Genomic DNA, 17,110 nt, shown 5'->3' on the forward strand with positions numbered 1-17,110 from the left:
CATTTGTTTTTTTCAATTTTCTTTGTGATAGAAGTTGTCATCTATTTAAAATAACTTGCAATGTCTATAAGACATTTTTTTGGAAAGGCTTATGGTAACAACAAAGCAAAAATCTATAATAGGCTGGGTGCAGTGCCAGGAACCCATAGTCCCAGCTACTCAGCGGGCTAAGGTGGAAGGATCTCTGGAGCCCAGGAGTCCAGCCTGGGCAACACAATGAGACCCCATCTCTAAAAAACAAAAACAAACAAGGAAACCTTCCTCCAAAATCCTAAAATAGATTCACTAAAAATAAAAAGCAACAAATTTAAACATATTACCATTACATGAGAAACTCATTTAACCACTGAGGAAGACAGTAACAAAGGAATAAAGGAAGAAAGGAGTTACAAAACAACCAGGGGCAATGTCCCAGTGTCCGCCTGCCATGCCGTGGTGGGTTGCTCCCTGTCTGTTCAGCAGAGTCTAGACACCACCTAGTCTTCATGTATAGCCGACCCCAGGCTGAGATGGAGCAGGAAGCTGGGAAGCTGAGCCAGTGGCAGGCGGCACACCAGGCCGCCCAGGATAAGAACTCAGCACCCATCTTGAACGTGACTTATCTTCTGGAAGCTCTGGAGTACATGGCCTACCAAGCATTCAGCACTTTCCTCACAGGACGGAGATGCTGAGGCCCCCTTTGTTGTCTGTTGAGGCATTGGGGCAGATTGTGGATGAAGGGGGGCCACAGTTCAGTATGCCACTGCCTGAGCATGGTGTGAGCTACTGCCCCCAAGTGACTCTCACTCCTTCCCGGATGATTTACTGTCAGGGAGTGTCTCCCCCTCAGCAAGAGAGGATGATTTTCAGTGGGCCCCAGATAATGCCTGTAGGAGAGCCCAGTACTCCAAAGGTGGCCAGGGCCTTCAGGCTGCAAGTCTCAGCTTCCACTGGAATTCCAATGATGTCCCACATTGGGGACCCTACAATGCCTTACCCTGGCCTCTTGACAGTACCTTCTGATGAAACATTGTTGGCCTCGACCATGCCTTCCACTGAGGCCCAGGCTATGCTCCCCTCCGTGGCTCAGATGTTGCCCCCCCAAGATGCCCATGATCTTGGGATGCCCCCAGCTGAGTCCCAGTCACTGCTGGTTTTAGGATCTCAGGACTCTCTTGTAAGTCAGCCAGACTCCTAAGAAGGCCCATTCCTACCGGAGCAGCCCAGACCTGCTCCACAGACAGCACGGCAGAACTCCAGGCCTCAGGAAAGACTGGTAGAGGGGCCTCCTCAGAGGCAAGGCCTTACTGCTGCAACTACAAGAACTGAGGGAAAGCTTATACCAAACGCTACCACCTAGTTAGCCACCAGTGCAAGCACATGGGTGAGAGGCCCTATTCGTGCAATAGGAAAGGTGTTCATGGTCTTTCTTCCGTTCTAATGAGCTTAAACGACATACGTGGGTACACACCAGACATCGACCATATAAATGTGATCAATGCAGCCGAGAGTTCATGAAGTCTAACCATCTCAAGCAACACCAGAAGACTCATCGGCCAGGACCCTCAGACCCACAGGCCAACAATGGAGAGTAGGACAGTCCTCCTGCTCCCGGTCCTTAGGTGAATGAAGAAGGAAGAGGACTCTAGGCAGAGAACACTGGACGTGGTGACTGCTCAGAGGAGAGGCAGTCTTCAAGTTCTATATTCATTCACCAAATGTTTTTTGAGCCTACAATACTGAGAGCACCAAGGCTGTGGGGACCCACGGCCTGAAGCATGGAGATAACTAAATAATGTGTCAGGGAAGAAAGACTTCTCAAGGAGGTGCCTCAGTCAGACCCGAAGGACTCATGATGGCTAGCAGTTCCTCCCATTTCTTCGACATACACCATTGGACATGTCTCTATCTTCTGAAAACTATGGCATGGACAGTAAGGATTCAGAGGTGCATGAAGGCACCCTGCCTCTGTAGAGCAGAAAGATCATAGACAAAATTTCTGAATGTGCCCGGTACTGCCAAGGAAAGAAGCTGGTCCTCTACAGGCTCAAGCTTATCTGGGCCTTTAGAGAAGCCCTACAGCCTTGGCTGTGTCTGCCCCTGCTCTCCCACCCCCACCGTGACCCTGTCCTGCTTTGCTGCCTCGGTCTGTGTTACTAGTGGCCCCACTATTCCTGGGATGGACCATCCAAGTGCTCCTACATCCAAGCCCCCAAGTGAGGGGAGTGGATATGATTAAAAGAACAGGAGCAGAAGGGGCTCATTTATGACACATTCATCAGCCCCACGGATTGAGGTCTTGAGTACTCAAAGTCTCTTTCATTTCTACCAGGGCACCAGATCCCTTCCATGGAGCAGGCCATCTTGGGTTCACTGGGCCAGGGCTGGTCTCTGTTCCCCTGCCCACGTGGCTCACACACAGCATTGTGGGTAGGGCCAGCAGACCAGATTGCTATTATGTAAGACAAGAGGTCTGGTTGATGATCTAACACTTTCACCAAGAAATGGACATGGAGAGGATCAGAATGATCAAGGGTGTATGAAGTGCATTCCAACGGAGGGCAAAACAGGCTCCTGCTCTTGTGGAGGTCACAATCTAGTGGAGGAGGGATGTTACTAGAAATGCATAAAGTGGGCTGAACACAGTGGCTCACACCTGTAATCCTAATACTTTGGGAGGCTGAGGTGGGCAGATCACTTGAGGTTAGAAGTTAGAGACCAGCCTGGCCAACAGGATGAAACCCCATCTCTACAAAAAGTACAAAAATTAGCCGGGCATGGTGGCACACACCTGTAGTCCCAACTACTCAGGAGGCTGAGGCAGGATAATCACTTGAACGTGGAAGGCGGAGGTTGCAGTGAGCCAAGATGGCATGACTGCACTCCAGCCCGAGTGACAGAATGAGGCTCTATCTTAAAAAAAAAAAAAAAAAAAAAGAAAAGAAAAAAAATAAATGCACAAAGTGCTGGGAGGACAAATAGTGGGGACTTGCAATTGGGTAAGGGAGTTAGAAAGGCATTTCTTGGAAGTTGTGGTTTGAAGTCAGATTTAAGGAAAACTAGGAGTTAACAACAGATAAAAAGAAGTGGGGTGGTGATTGGAGAAGAAATACATCTATCCTTTATCCAGAGATGGGCCTGTGCTAGCCAGTGGCTAAGCCTTTCCTAGTATCATCCAAGGTTGGACAGTGGGTGGATAAGACATGTGGACTCAGCTGGGTGTGGTGGCTCATGCCTGTAATCTCAGCACTTTGGGAGGCTGAGGCAGGTGGATTACCTGAGGTCAGGAGTTCAAGACCAGCCTGGCCAACATGGTGAGACCACATCTCTACTAAAAATACAAAAATTAGCCAGGCATGATGGTAGGTGCCTGTAGTCCCAGCTACTCGGGAAGCTGAGATGGGAGAATTGCTTGAACCTGGGAGACAAAAGTTGCAGTGAGCTGAGATTGTGACATTGCACTCCAGCCTGGGTGACTGAGTGAGACTCCATCTCAAAACAAACAAACAAAGACGTGTGGACTCTTTAGTAGATTTTTGAATCCTGCTTCTGCCATTTCCTGGCTATAAGTTGTCTTGGGAAATTTACTTGTCACTCTTGCTTCTGATAGTAAAGGGGATGGTGAGATAGATTCGAGATGGACAGGTAAGGCTGAAAGTGTTTTCCTTGGCTGCAATGTGGAGATTAGATTAGAGCGAGGGTGTAAGGGAGAGAAAGGGACATATCAGTATTTCAGGTGAGAGTCAAGGTGGCTTTGACCAGGGTGTGAGAGTAGAGGTAGGGAGAAGTAAGAAAGTAACAGTTAACTGGATTTTTGGTAGGTGAGGGAGAGGTCAAGGGTGACTTCCAGGTTTCTGGTTTGTGTTATAAGTAACACAGAAGAAGAATGATGAACTTCATTAATTTTCCACTTATTGTGATGTCTATCACACCTGCAAAAAATATTTTGTATATATCCAATTTAATAATAAATGCACTCACATTGGGAAGGTCAAAAAAAAGGAAAACAGAAAAATAATACAAATACTTATTTACCCCTAAGATCAGGCCTGTAATCTTTGGGATGCCGAGGTGGAGGATAACTTGAGGCCAGGAGTTTGAGACCAGCAAGACCTTGTCTCTATAAAAAAATAAAATTAAAAGAAAAAGAAGGAAAAATAATTTACTAATACATTTAAAGTTTTGAGTTCCCCATCCTTCTCTGCAGAGGTAACCACTATACTGAATTTTGATTATCTTGCCTTAGCTATTTATTGTTTTTACCACATAATGTATCTGATCTTAAATATAGTGATTGGTTTTGTTTGGTTTTGAACTTACATTTATTCTGTTCGTGATTCATTGAACTTTATCAATCTAAATGTTTATAATCTTAATAAAATTTGGAAAATTTTGTTTAAAAAACAAAAAAAGTAACAAAATGGCAGTAGTAAGTCTTTACCTATCAATAAAAACATTGAATGTAAATGGACTCAATTCTCCAATTAAAAGATAGTGACTGAATGGATAGAAATCAAAACCTAATTATATGCTGCCTACATGAAACTCACTTTACCAAAAAGACGTAGAAAGTGAAGAAATGGAAAAAGATATTTCACACAAATGGAAAACCAAAAAGAGTACAAGTAGCTATATTTATGTCACATAAAATAAACTTCAAGTTAAAGACTGTAAAAAGAGACAATGTCATTATATAATGATAAAGAGGCCAAGAGTATATAATAATCGTGAATATATATGCACCCAACATTGGAGCAAACAATACAAAACAAACATTATAGAATATATAAAGCAAACATATAAATATATAAAGCAAACATATAAAGTAAACATTAATAAATATAAAGGGAGAGATGGACTGCAATACAGTAATAGTAGGGGACTTCAACACCCAACTCTTAGTACTAGATCATCCAGACCAAAAAGAAATAAAGAAACATCAGAGTTAAACTACACTCTAGATCAAATGGACATAAATGACATTTACAGAAAATTTTGTCCAACTGTTGCAGAATACATATTTTTCTCATTGGCATATTAAACATTCTTGGCTGGGTGTGGTAGCTCATGCCTATAATCCCAGCACTTTGGGAGGCCAAGGAAGGAGGATCATTTGAGTCCAGGAGTTTAAGACCAGCCTGTGTAACATAGTGGTACCTCATCTCTATGAAAGATAAAAAATTAGGCAGACATAGTGGTATACATTGTGGTCTCTGTTAGTTGAGAGGCTGAGGCAAGAAGATCATGTGAGCCCTAGAGGTTGAAGTTGCATTAAGTCATGATTGTGTCATTGCACTCCCGCTTGGGTGACACAGTGAGACCCTGTATCAAAAACAAACAAACAAACAAAAACTAAAACCAAAACCAGAACCCAAAAACATTTTCTAGAATAGACCATATGTTAGGCCACAAAACAAGTCTCAACAAATTCAAAAAAGTCTAAATCATATCAAATATCTTTTCTGACCACAATGGAATAAAACTAGAAATTAATAACAAGAAGAACTTTGAAAACTATAGAAACCATGGAAATAAAACAATGTCCTCCTGAATGATCAATGGGTTGATGAAGAAATTAGAGAGAAAATTCAAAAATTTCTTGAAACAAATGAAAATGAAAACACAACACACCCAATTCTATGGCATCTAGCAAAAACAGTACTGAGGGAAGTTTCTAGCAATAAATACATCAAAAACATAGAAAGATTTCAGATAAACAACCTAATGATGCACCACAAGGACCAGAAGAAAAGCGAGAATATGTCAAACTAAAATTAGTAGAATGAAAGAAATAACAAAGATCAGAGTAGAAATAAATACAATTGAGACCAAGAAAAAGATCAATGAAAAAATTAGTTTTTTAAAAAAGATAAACAAAATCAACATAACCTTAGCTAGACTAAGAAAAAAAAGAAGACCCAAATAAATAAAATCAGAAATGAAAAGGGGAACATAACCACATAGCCAAATAAATGCAAAGGATCTTTAAAGACTATTATGAACACCTATATGCCAACAGATTGGAAAACCTGAAGGAATGGAAAAATTTCTGGACACATAAAACCTACTAACATTGAACCATGAAGAAATAGAAAACCAGAACTCACCAGTAATGAATAATGAAATCAAAGCAACAATTTAAAAGTCTCCCAACAACAACAGAAACCCAGGTGATGATGACTTCACTTCTAAATTCTACCAAACATTTAAAAAAGAACTAATACAATTTTACTTAAACTATTCCAAAAAATTGAAGAGGAAGGAATACTTCCAAATTAATTCTACAAAGCTTGAATTACCTTGATTTTAAAACTAGACAAAAACACAATATAAAAAAGAAAATACAGGCAAGTGTCCCTGATGGACATAGATACAGAAATCCTGAACAAAATACTAGCAACCAAATACAATAACACATTAAAAAGAAAATCGATAATAATTAGGTGGAATTAATCCCAGGAATACAAAAATGGTTCAACATATGCAAATCAATAAAAATATACATTACATTAACAGAATCAAGAACAAAAACCATATGATCATTTCATTAGGTGATGAAAAAGTGTTTGACAATATTCAACATCGCTTTATGATAAAAACCCTCAACAAACTGATTATAAAAGAAACATACCTCAAAACCATAAAGGTCACATATGACAAACCCACAGCTAGCATTATAGTAAATGGGGAAAAATTGAAAGCCATTCTTTAAGATCTAGAATAAGACAAACAGGCCTACTTTCACCTCTTTTATTCAACATATACTAGTACTGGACGTCCTAAGGAGCAATTAGGCAAGAGAAAGAAATTAAAGGCATCCAAACGGGAAAGGAAGAAGTCAAATTATCCTTGTTTCTAGATGACATAATAGTATAATTAGCAAAACCTAGACACTACCAAGAATTGTTAGAACTGATAAATGAATTCAGTAAAGTTGCAGGATGCAAAAGCAACATATAAAAACGAGTAGAATTTATATATGCCAACAGCAAACTGAAAAAGAAATAAAAGAGAATAATTGCATTTATAATAGCTATAAAAATATATAATACATAGGAGTAAATGTAACCAGATAAGTGAATGTTCTCTACAAGGAAAATTGTTAAGACACTGATGAAAGAAGTTGATGAGAGCAATAAATATAGAAGATACTTCATGCTCATGAATTAGAAGAGTTAATATCATTACAATGTCATTGCTACCCAAAGCTTTCTACAGATTCAATGCAATTCCTATCAAAATACCAATGACATTCTTCACAGAAAAAATTCTAAAATTTGTATGGTAGCACAAATGATCCTAAATAACCAAAAAAATCCTGAGCTTAAAAATAAAGCAGGAGATATCATATTACCTGAGTTCAAAATATACTATAATCAGAGAGATGCAAATCAAAGCCACAGTGAGATACTATCTTATACTAGCCAGAATGGCTATTATCAAAAGGTCAAAAAATAACAGATGTTGGTGAGGTTGCAGAGAAAAGGGAATGCTTATACACTGTTGGTGGGAATGCAAATTAGTTCAGCCTCTGTGGAAAGGAGTTTGGAGATTTCTCAAAGAACTGGAAATTGAAATATCATTTGATCCAGCAATTCCATTACTAGGTATATACACAAAGGAAAATAAATCATTCTATCAAAAAGATACCTGCACTCATATATTTATCACAGCACTATTCACAACAGCAAAGACATGAAATCAACCCAAGCCAAAGCCAAATACTGCATGTTCTCACTTATAAGTGGGAGCTAAATATTCAGTACGCATGGACACAAAGATGGGAACAATAAACATGAAGAATTCCAAGCGTGGGGAGGGAGGAAAAGAGGGAAAGGGTTGAAAAACTACCTATCAGGTGCTAAGTTTACTACCTGGCCAATGATAACAAAATTAAAAATTAAAAAAATGATTTCAGAGGTAAGTGTGTGTGTATGTACCCATGTGTATATATACATGTGTATGTGTATATACAAAATGAATACATATACTACAAAGCCAGAGTAACCAAAACAACATGGCACTCACATAAAAACATATACAAAGACCAATGGAACAGAAGAGAGAATCAAGAAATAAATCCACACATTCACAGCCAACTCATTTTTGGAAAAGGCACCAAGAACGTACATTGGGGAAATGGCAGTCTCCTCAATAAATGATGCTGAGAAAACTACAAACGATAAGCAGAATGAAGCTTGAGCCCTCTCACCATATACACAAATAACATCAAAATGAATTCAATACTTAAGTCTAGGATTGAGACTATGAGAATAAAACTTTGGGGAAACACTTCAGGACATTGGTCTGGGCAAAGACATTTTGGGTAAGACCTCAAAAGCACAGGCAACAAAAGCACAAATAGACAAATGTTATTATATCAAGCTAACAAACTTCTACACAGGAAACGAAATAATACACAAAGAGAAAAGACAACCTACAGAATGGGAGGAAATATTGCTCGGTATCTATCCAACAAGGGAGTAATAACCAGAATGCATAAGAAACTCAATAGCAAGAAAACATATAATTTACTTTAAAAAGGGCAAAAGATCTGCAGAGCTGTTTCTCAAAAGAAGACAAATGCCCATCTGCCAGAGAGTTTGCTGCCCCTACTTGTCCCATCAGTCAGACACTTTAGTGTAGTGCATGTGTAACCGTACACAGTGGGACCGCATACTTACCCTGACCAGGAAGTTCAGAGCAGGCTTTTTGGGGGATATGATTAACAATTTCTGTCTTCAAAGATGGATAAGGCTTAGCCAAGAAGAAATGTAAAGAGTTTCAGAGAGATTAGAGGGAAGAAATAATGTGATCCGAGAAAGAAACTACCAGAAATTCTACACTACCAGAACACAAAGTGCGAGGTATGGAATAATGAGAAATAAAGTGAGGATAAGGAAAGGGGAATGGATTATGAAGACCTTGTGTCATGATACATAGTCTAGGCTTCAGGCTGAAGGAAGTGGGGATTCACTGATGGATTTTAAGCAGGGTGTTCACATATTCAGATCTGGATTTCAGATAGACTACAAAGGCTTTGGTGACCTTGATGAGAGCTAGGCTATACACAGGAGGAGAAGTGGTTTAGCTGTTGCAACATGCCAGGCCAAAAAAGATTAGGGCCTGAACTAAAGCAGCAGTAGCAGGGTTACAGGGGACGAGCCAGATTTGAGAAATGTTTAGGAGGGAAAACTGGCACCATTTGATTGTGAGTGAAAAGTAAAGAAGAATAAATTGCTAAAGATGACTTCCATATTTTTGCCTTGGGTACTTGGTGAATAGTAGAGTCTTTAAGTGATTTTGGAAATATGAGAGGAAGAATGTGTTTGGAGGATGGAAAGTGGGGTAAACTCTCTCTTAGATATTCAAGGTTTGAAGGGCTTGAGTTACACACAGGTTTAAAAGCCTGAAGATAGGTATCAGTATTAAAGATTTGGAGGAGATTAACCTACTGATGGTAGTTAAGGCCCAGAGAATGGAACGAGATTGCTTAAGAAGAGTAATCAAGGCCCGGAGCCGTGGCTCACGTCTGTAATCCCAGCACTTTGGGAGGCCGAGGCGGGCGGATCACGAGGTCAGGAGATCCAGACCATCCTGACTAACACAGTGAAACCCTGTCTATACTAAAAATACAAAAACAAAATTAGCCGGGCGTGGTGGCGGGCTCCTGTAGTCCCAGCTACTCGGAAGGCTGAGGCGGAAGAATGACGTGAACCCGGTAGGCGGAGCTTGCCGTGAGCGACGATCGCATCACTGCACTCCATCCTGGGCTACACAGAACAGAGCGAGACTCCTTCTCAAAAAAAAAAAAAAAAAAAAAAAAAAAAAAAAAAAAAAAAAAAAAAGTAATCAAGAGAAAGATACAGACCAAGACTGGAGTCCTAGAACACAACAGCATTTGAGCAAAGGTATTTACTGGAGAAAGTAGAGAGAGCACACCACTATGAACATCTTAGAAAGAGCCAACAAACTAAACTTCTTGAAGGTCATGGGTATAACCTGAGGGGCAAAACCTAAACACTTTGAGGATGGAGTGCCTGTTATGTGAGACCATCTGTAGATAAGTTTCTAGACGTGGGAGTGCTGCATCAAAATGCACATAGTTTAGAAATTTTTGTAAATATTGCCAAATTGCCCTTCACAGATTTTAAACCCATTTATACACCAATCAGCAATGTATAAAAATGCCTGTTTCTCTATGCTTTTGCCAAGAATGTTATTAAACTTTCTGATCCTTGTCAAACTTACATGTAAAAGTTGATATTTCGGGGTATCTTTATACGTATTTATTTTCTTGTGAGAAAGTTTGTGTGTCTATTCATATGACTAAGAGCCACTTATATGTCCTTTTCTATAAAATGTCTCCTTTGATCTTTCTCTGTTTTCCATTTTTTCTCTTTAATATTGATTTGGAGGAACCTTCACTATATAAGGAAAATAAAGCATTTCTTTGTATGTTGCAATACCTTTCTCCAGTTTTTAACTTTGGTGGTTTTTTTCCATGTATTTAAAAAATTTAATTGTAGTAAAATTAATCAATGCTTTCTTTATTTTCTTTTTTTCTTTTTTTTTCTCTTTTATTATACTTTAAGCTCTAGGGCACATGTGCACAACGTGCAGGTTTCTTACATATGTATACATGTGCCATGTTGGTGTGCTGCATCCATTAACTCGTCATTTAGGTTAGGTGTATTTCCTAATGCTATCCCTCCCCTCTCCCCCATCCCACAACAGGCCCCAGTGTGTGATGTTCCCCTTCCTGTGTCCAAGTGTTCTCACTGTTCAATTCTCTCTTATGAGTGAGAACATGTGGTGTTTGATTTTCTGTTCTTGCGACAGTTTGCTGAGAATGATGGGTTCCAGCTGCATCCATGTCCCTACAAAGGACATGAACTCATCGTTTTTATGGCTGCATAGTATTCCATGGTGTATATGTGCCACATTTTCTTAATCCAGTCTGTCATTGATCGACATTTGGGTTGGTTCCTATAAAGACACATGCACACGTATGTTTATTGTGGCACTATTCACAATAGCAAAGACTTGGAATCAATGCTTTCTTTTACAGCTTTTCAGTTTGGAAGCACACTTAGAAAGGCTTTTCTCACTTCAAGATTATAACAATTTTTCTCACATGATTTATTCTAGCTTCTTTATGATTTATTTACATTTGAGTCTGATCATTCTGGAATTTTTATTGTTATAAGGTGGAAAATGTGTATCCAATTTCATTATTTCCTGGAGGGATAATTATTATCCCAACACCATTTACTAAAGTAGTCATTCTCTACTGACTTGAAGCAACTAAATTCTCATTATATTTGATCAATTTCTGATCATTTTTTCCAGCTATTTGTGTAATATTGTGCTAGCACCACATCGTCTTAATTAAGTAACTGATTAAGCCTGCCACAACCTCCACCAACTTTTTTTTTTAAATTATTTTTTTTGAGACGGAGCCTCACTCTGTTGCCCAGGCTGGAGTGCAGTGGTGTGATCTCAGCTCACTGTAACCTCTGCCTCCTGGGTTCAAGCGATTCTCCTGCCTCTGCCTTCCGAGTAGCTGGGATTACAGGCGTGTGAACTAAGCCCCTTTATAATGCTCTTCTTTTTCAGAAATTTATTGACTATTACTTATTTTTTTAATTTTAATTTTAAAAATCTAAAATGTAAATAACATAAAATTTACTGTTTTATCAACGTTTAAGTATACAGTTCAGTGGCATTAAGTACACTCTTTATTGTGCAATGACTGTTACCATCAATTCCTGTTACCAGGACTTTGTTCATCTTCCCAAACTGAAAGTCTGTACCCATTAAACAATAACTGCCCACCCCTCCCTTTCCCCAGCCTCTGGCAACCATTTTATTTTTGTGTGTCTATGAATTTTACTACTCCAGTGCTATGGTCTAAATGTTTGTGTCACCCCAGAACTCATATGTTAAGTTTTAATGCTCAATATGATGGTATTAGGGGGTGAGGCATTTGGGAGGTATAATTACCTCCCAAAGGAGAGTGAAGCCCTCATGAATAAGATTAGTGCCCCCATAAAGAGACCTCAGAGAGCTCCCTGGCCCCTTCCATCATGTAAGGACACAGTGAGAAGACAGCCACCTATGAAGCAGAAAGTGGGCCCTCACCGGACTCAGAATTTACTGGCACCATGATCTTGGATTTCTCAGCCTCCAGAACTGTAAGAAATAAATTTCTATTATTGATAAGCCACCCAGATTATGGTATTTTGCTGTGGCAGCCTAAATACACTGAGACATCTAACATGGTACTTCTTATAGGTGGAATCATAGAAATGCTTACGCTTATGAAGCATTCGTATGGACTTCACATAACGACCTGAAGCCTCCTCCATGTTTTAGCATGTGTCAGAATTTCCTTCCTTTTTAAGGCTGAATAATATTCCATTGTGTGTGTGTGTGTGTGTGTGTGTGTGTGTATGTGTGTGTATGCACATAGAAAACACATTTGGTTTATTCATTCATCCATTGATGGATACCTGAGTTGCTTCCACTATTTGGCTATTGTGAATAATATGATTATAGGTGTAAAAATATCTATTCAAGTCCCTCCTTTCAATGATTTTGGATATATACTCAGAAGTAGAATTGCTGGATCATATGGTAATTATATGTTTCTTTTATTTTTTTGAGGACCAAGTATACTAATTTCCAAAGCAATTGTACTATCTGAATGTTTCCTTTGCACTATGTTGATAGTGTTTTTTGATGGACAAAATTTAAAAACTTGATAAAGGCCAACTTAACTATTTTTTATTGTGTCATGTGCTTTTGGTGACATATCCAAGAAATCATTGCCAAATCAGATATCATGAAATGTTTCCCTTTTTTTCCACTACAAATTTTGTAGTTTCAGCCCTTACATTTAGGTCTTAATCTATTTTGAGTTGATTTTTGTATGTGGTGTGTAGTAAAGGTCCAACTGATTTTTTTTTTTGCATATTTATATCCAATTTTTTCGCACAATTTATTGAAAAGATTGTCCTATCTGAATGGAATGGTCTTGGCACTGTCATCAAAAATCAGTTGATTTGGGAGGCCGAGGTGAGGGAATTGCTTAAGCCCAGAAGTTTTAGGCCAACCTAGACAACGTAGGGAGACCTCATCTCCACACACACAAAATATTAGCCAGCCATGGTGGCTTATGCTTGTGGTCTCAGCTACTTGAGCGGCTGAGGCGGGAGGCTCGTTTGAGCCCAAGAAGTAGAGGCTTCAGTGAGCCACCATCATGCCATTGCACCATTCCAGCCTGGGTGACAAAGTAAGACCCTGTCTCAGAATAAATCAGTTGATCATATATTACTCATTTTTTTATATATCAAACTTAGAATCAGCTTCCTAATTAAAAAGATTCCCCTCTCCTCCCCTTCCCTTCCTTCTTTCTGCTCTTCCTTTGTTCTTTTCTTTCTCTCTAAATAGACTATTTTTTTGAGCAGTTTTGGATTAATAGCAAGGTTGAGTGGAAAGTACAGAGAGATCCCATATGCCACTGCCTACACACACGCATAGTCTCCCCCACTATCAACACCTCCCACTAGAGTGGTACATTTGTTACAATCAATGAACTTACATTGATGCATCATCATCACTCAATGTCCATAGTTATTATTAGGATCCACCCTTGATGTTATATATTTTGTAGGTTTTGAGAAATGTATAATGACATGCCTCCACTATTAATTTTGTAAGAAACTGCAACTGTTTTCCAAAATGGGTGCACTATTTAACAATACTACCAGCAGTGAGTGACAGTTCCTATTGCTTTATATCCTCACCAGGATTTGGTGATGTAACATTTTGGGTTTGACCATTCTTACAGGTGTGTAGTGGTATCTCATTATTGTTTTAGACATTTAAAAAAAATCTTTTATGTTTGTTCTTATATTTTATTTCTCATTTTATTAATTTGTAGTTTTTTTCCTTTTTAGTAAGTGGGTTTAATTTTGTAATTTCTTTTCAAAGTAATGATTAGTTTTTAAAATGATTTTTCCTTTGAGTTTATTGTTTCCATTTCTCTTATTTGACTTATACTTTGTTCTAGTTCTAACTTCATTAGGTTTTTTTTCGGTAGCTTGTGTCTGCCTCTAGTAAGGTTTTGCCTTTATTAAATAAAACAATTGCATCTGAGCAGTTGTTTTATTTTTGGTAACATTTCAATAATTTAGTTGTTTAAAAATGCTCCATAACTTTCTTCTAGATTTTTCCACTTCTCAAAATGTACTAGGCGTTTTCAGTTTTCATGTTATATTCTCTTTCATCTGCTGGTCACTGGGTTTAAAAATAATTCAGATCTACAGCTTAGCTTGTTGAGTCTTTTCTGCAAAAGAATGAGATTTTGTGTTGTATTTTAAAGGTAATATGTTAGAATCATTACTTTAACAATCTATTCAAAGAGGAACACTTGCAGATACAGTTATAACTTAATAGAAGTAGGCACAGTTTTTATGTACTGGGTGAGTGATTTATATTAAAAGCATTTAGGTTATATAGTCAGTGATTTAATTGTAAATTTGGTGAGCAAATTCAACTCCATATGGCAAATAGTGCTTACAACTTTAAGTGAACAAAGCTTTCTTTAGAAAATAAGTTTCTTTTATAACAAACACCCAATTTCAAAGTTTCAAGTCAACAAGACTAGTAATTTTCTATTCAAATTAACTTCTGAATATTATTGAATAACTTCATCCTTGGTTTACAAAAATTCAGGTTTATGTGATTTGGACTAAGAGTAGATTTAATTTAAATTCTGGAGTTGCTGTGTGTAAATATTCTCTAACCTTCTCCTGTATCTGACAACACTTTGCATTCCCAAAAGCCCTTGTGTTAGCAACTTCTTTAAGTTTTCTATTAAAGACTAATAAAATTGTGACCTATGATTTCACTTACAGTTGTAACCGAAGCTAATTTTTTATCTCTATACTTTAAGTAATTTCACAGATGAATTTCTCTTAGTTTTGTCTTTGAATTTTTTTATGTTAACCTAAGTTTTTTTTTTTCAGAGCTGGAGCATTTTTTATTCATCAATTTGCAGAGATATATTCTTAATATGAGAAACTTTTAAGTTGTTTTATGTGTTTTCAAAAATGTTTTCCCACTAAATTTTCTTTTGCTATATTCTCCTTGATATATTATTCATTGTTGGTAATTAAAATGCTATTTTGTCCTCATCTTTTCTAATTTTGTGTAAATTACAGTTTTCTTATATTGTCATTTTAATACTGTCATCTCAAATCCAAAATGTCATAATGTCTAGCTACTTTGCAAGTATGATATTATTGAATCTCCTATGTAAATGTGTAACAGCCTGAAAAATGTCCTTCAGAATATCTTTGGTAAATAGAAGACTATTCCAATTTAAATGTCCTTTTGATATCTACTCTGATTATCATTGCTTTATTGACTTTGTGACTTGCAATGAGAAAGCAACAAAAAAAGAGAAAGAAAATAAATGGCTATGTATAATATTATATCCAAGAATATCTGAAACATCTATTTCATTCATAGATTTAAAGCTATAAAGATAGTAAAGATAGTAGTACTATATTATAAAATATAGAGCTGTGCTTGACATATTGTAAGTGCTAAATAAATATTTATTAAATGAGTGAATGAAATTCAGAATTTTCACAGGAGGCAAACACAGTATGGGTTGGGTTAAGATATTTAGCTTTTTCTTTGCTGAATAGCAAATTGTGGTAGTTCTCCAGGCTAACATTATCCCTTGCTTTGGTAACTAGGGACATGAGTCTACCCAACTGATCACATACTAGCATTTCAAGTAATAGGGGATGTGTTCATCAGACATGGGTAGGAGAGACTCTTTTCCTTTCCTTCCCGACCATTTCCTTTCTTCCACTCTTTTTCTTTATAAATTAAAATTCAGGCCAGGTGCAGTTGCTCATTCCTGTAATCCCAGCACTTTGGGAGGCTGAGGAAGGAGGATTGCTTGAGTTTAGGAGTTCAAGACCAGCCTGGACAACATAGTGAGACCTCGTCTCTACTACAAATTTAAAAAGTTATCCCGGTGTGATGGTGCGTGCCTGTAGTCCCAGCTACTTGGGATACTGAAGTGGGAGGATCTATTGAGCCCAGGAGGCTGAGGCTGCAGTGAGCCATAATTGCATCACTGTAGTCCAGCCAGGGCAACAGAATGAGACCTGTCTCAAAAATAAAAATAATAAAAATAAATAAATAAATAAATAAATTCAACTCAGCATTAGTTTTGAAAAGTTAAACTTTTTTCCCCTAGCTCATTTTCACTTACTCAACTCAATAGCATTTTGGTATGTGCCCATCTCAGGTATGTTTGCTTGGGAAAAAAAGATTCTAGGATGCAAATGTGTCTGAAAAAATTTACTGAAGAATGTCCTTGGGATCAATATCTGTGGGAGAGCAGAGGAAGTAAGAATATTCATGGGAGAGCGGAGCTGTGATGCAGTTGTGATAATGGCTTCAGCCACCTCGAGAGAAGCTTTGGAACAGATGTGACCCTTCAGAGTTGGCCCACTTTGAAGGAAGGGTTGGGCCTTATAACTTTACATCTGGATCAGTCACTGAAAATGGGCTTCCCTCAGCAAAGGGGCTTGATCTTGGCAAGAGGCTTTCTTCGGCTGACTTAGGCAGATCTGGGAGAACCTACCTCATAATGGATAGTTTTAGTCCACTAATCACTTGATCTTTTATAATTACACTCTTTATCTTTTCTCTCTGTCCACCAGGGCCCAATTGCACTCCGAGCTTTTATTTTTAAAAATGGTGTGTAACTCCTTATTTCAGATGGAGTGGCTTGATCCAGAATCCTAGAGATTTACATTGTAATTTTACTTTAGGGCCTTGCCATAAACTCCATATATTATCTTTTCTGATTACTGATGCTTTTCATACTGAAAGGTCTGCCAGATCATATGGCCCAAGCGCTCCCTGTACCTGCTGCAGGGCTCTCTCCTGCTTTGGACCCCACTCAAAGCTTGTAGCCTTTCATGCTATCTAGTGAGTGGATAAGAGCAGTATTTACTAATATATAATATGTTGAACATATTAGCCAAAGAGGAATACCAGAATACCAGGCATGGTGCTTCCCTGTTTGTGGAGGGAG

At 38.2% G+C, this 17,110-nt stretch overlaps 1 pseudogene; it reads left to right on the top strand.

Moving 5' to 3' along the window:
• The first annotated feature begins 485 nt into the window (after nucleotides 1-485).
• Nucleotides 486-2,001, top strand: LOC105474042 (Krueppel-like factor 17 pseudogene; annotated as a pseudogene).
• The last annotated feature ends 15,109 nt before the right edge of the window (nucleotides 2,002-17,110 follow it).

This window comes from Macaca nemestrina, chromosome 10 (genome assembly GCF_043159975.1).
Source record: "Macaca nemestrina isolate mMacNem1 chromosome 10, mMacNem.hap1, whole genome shotgun sequence".
NCBI classification, from domain to species: domain Eukaryota; kingdom Metazoa; phylum Chordata; class Mammalia; order Primates; family Cercopithecidae; genus Macaca; species Macaca nemestrina.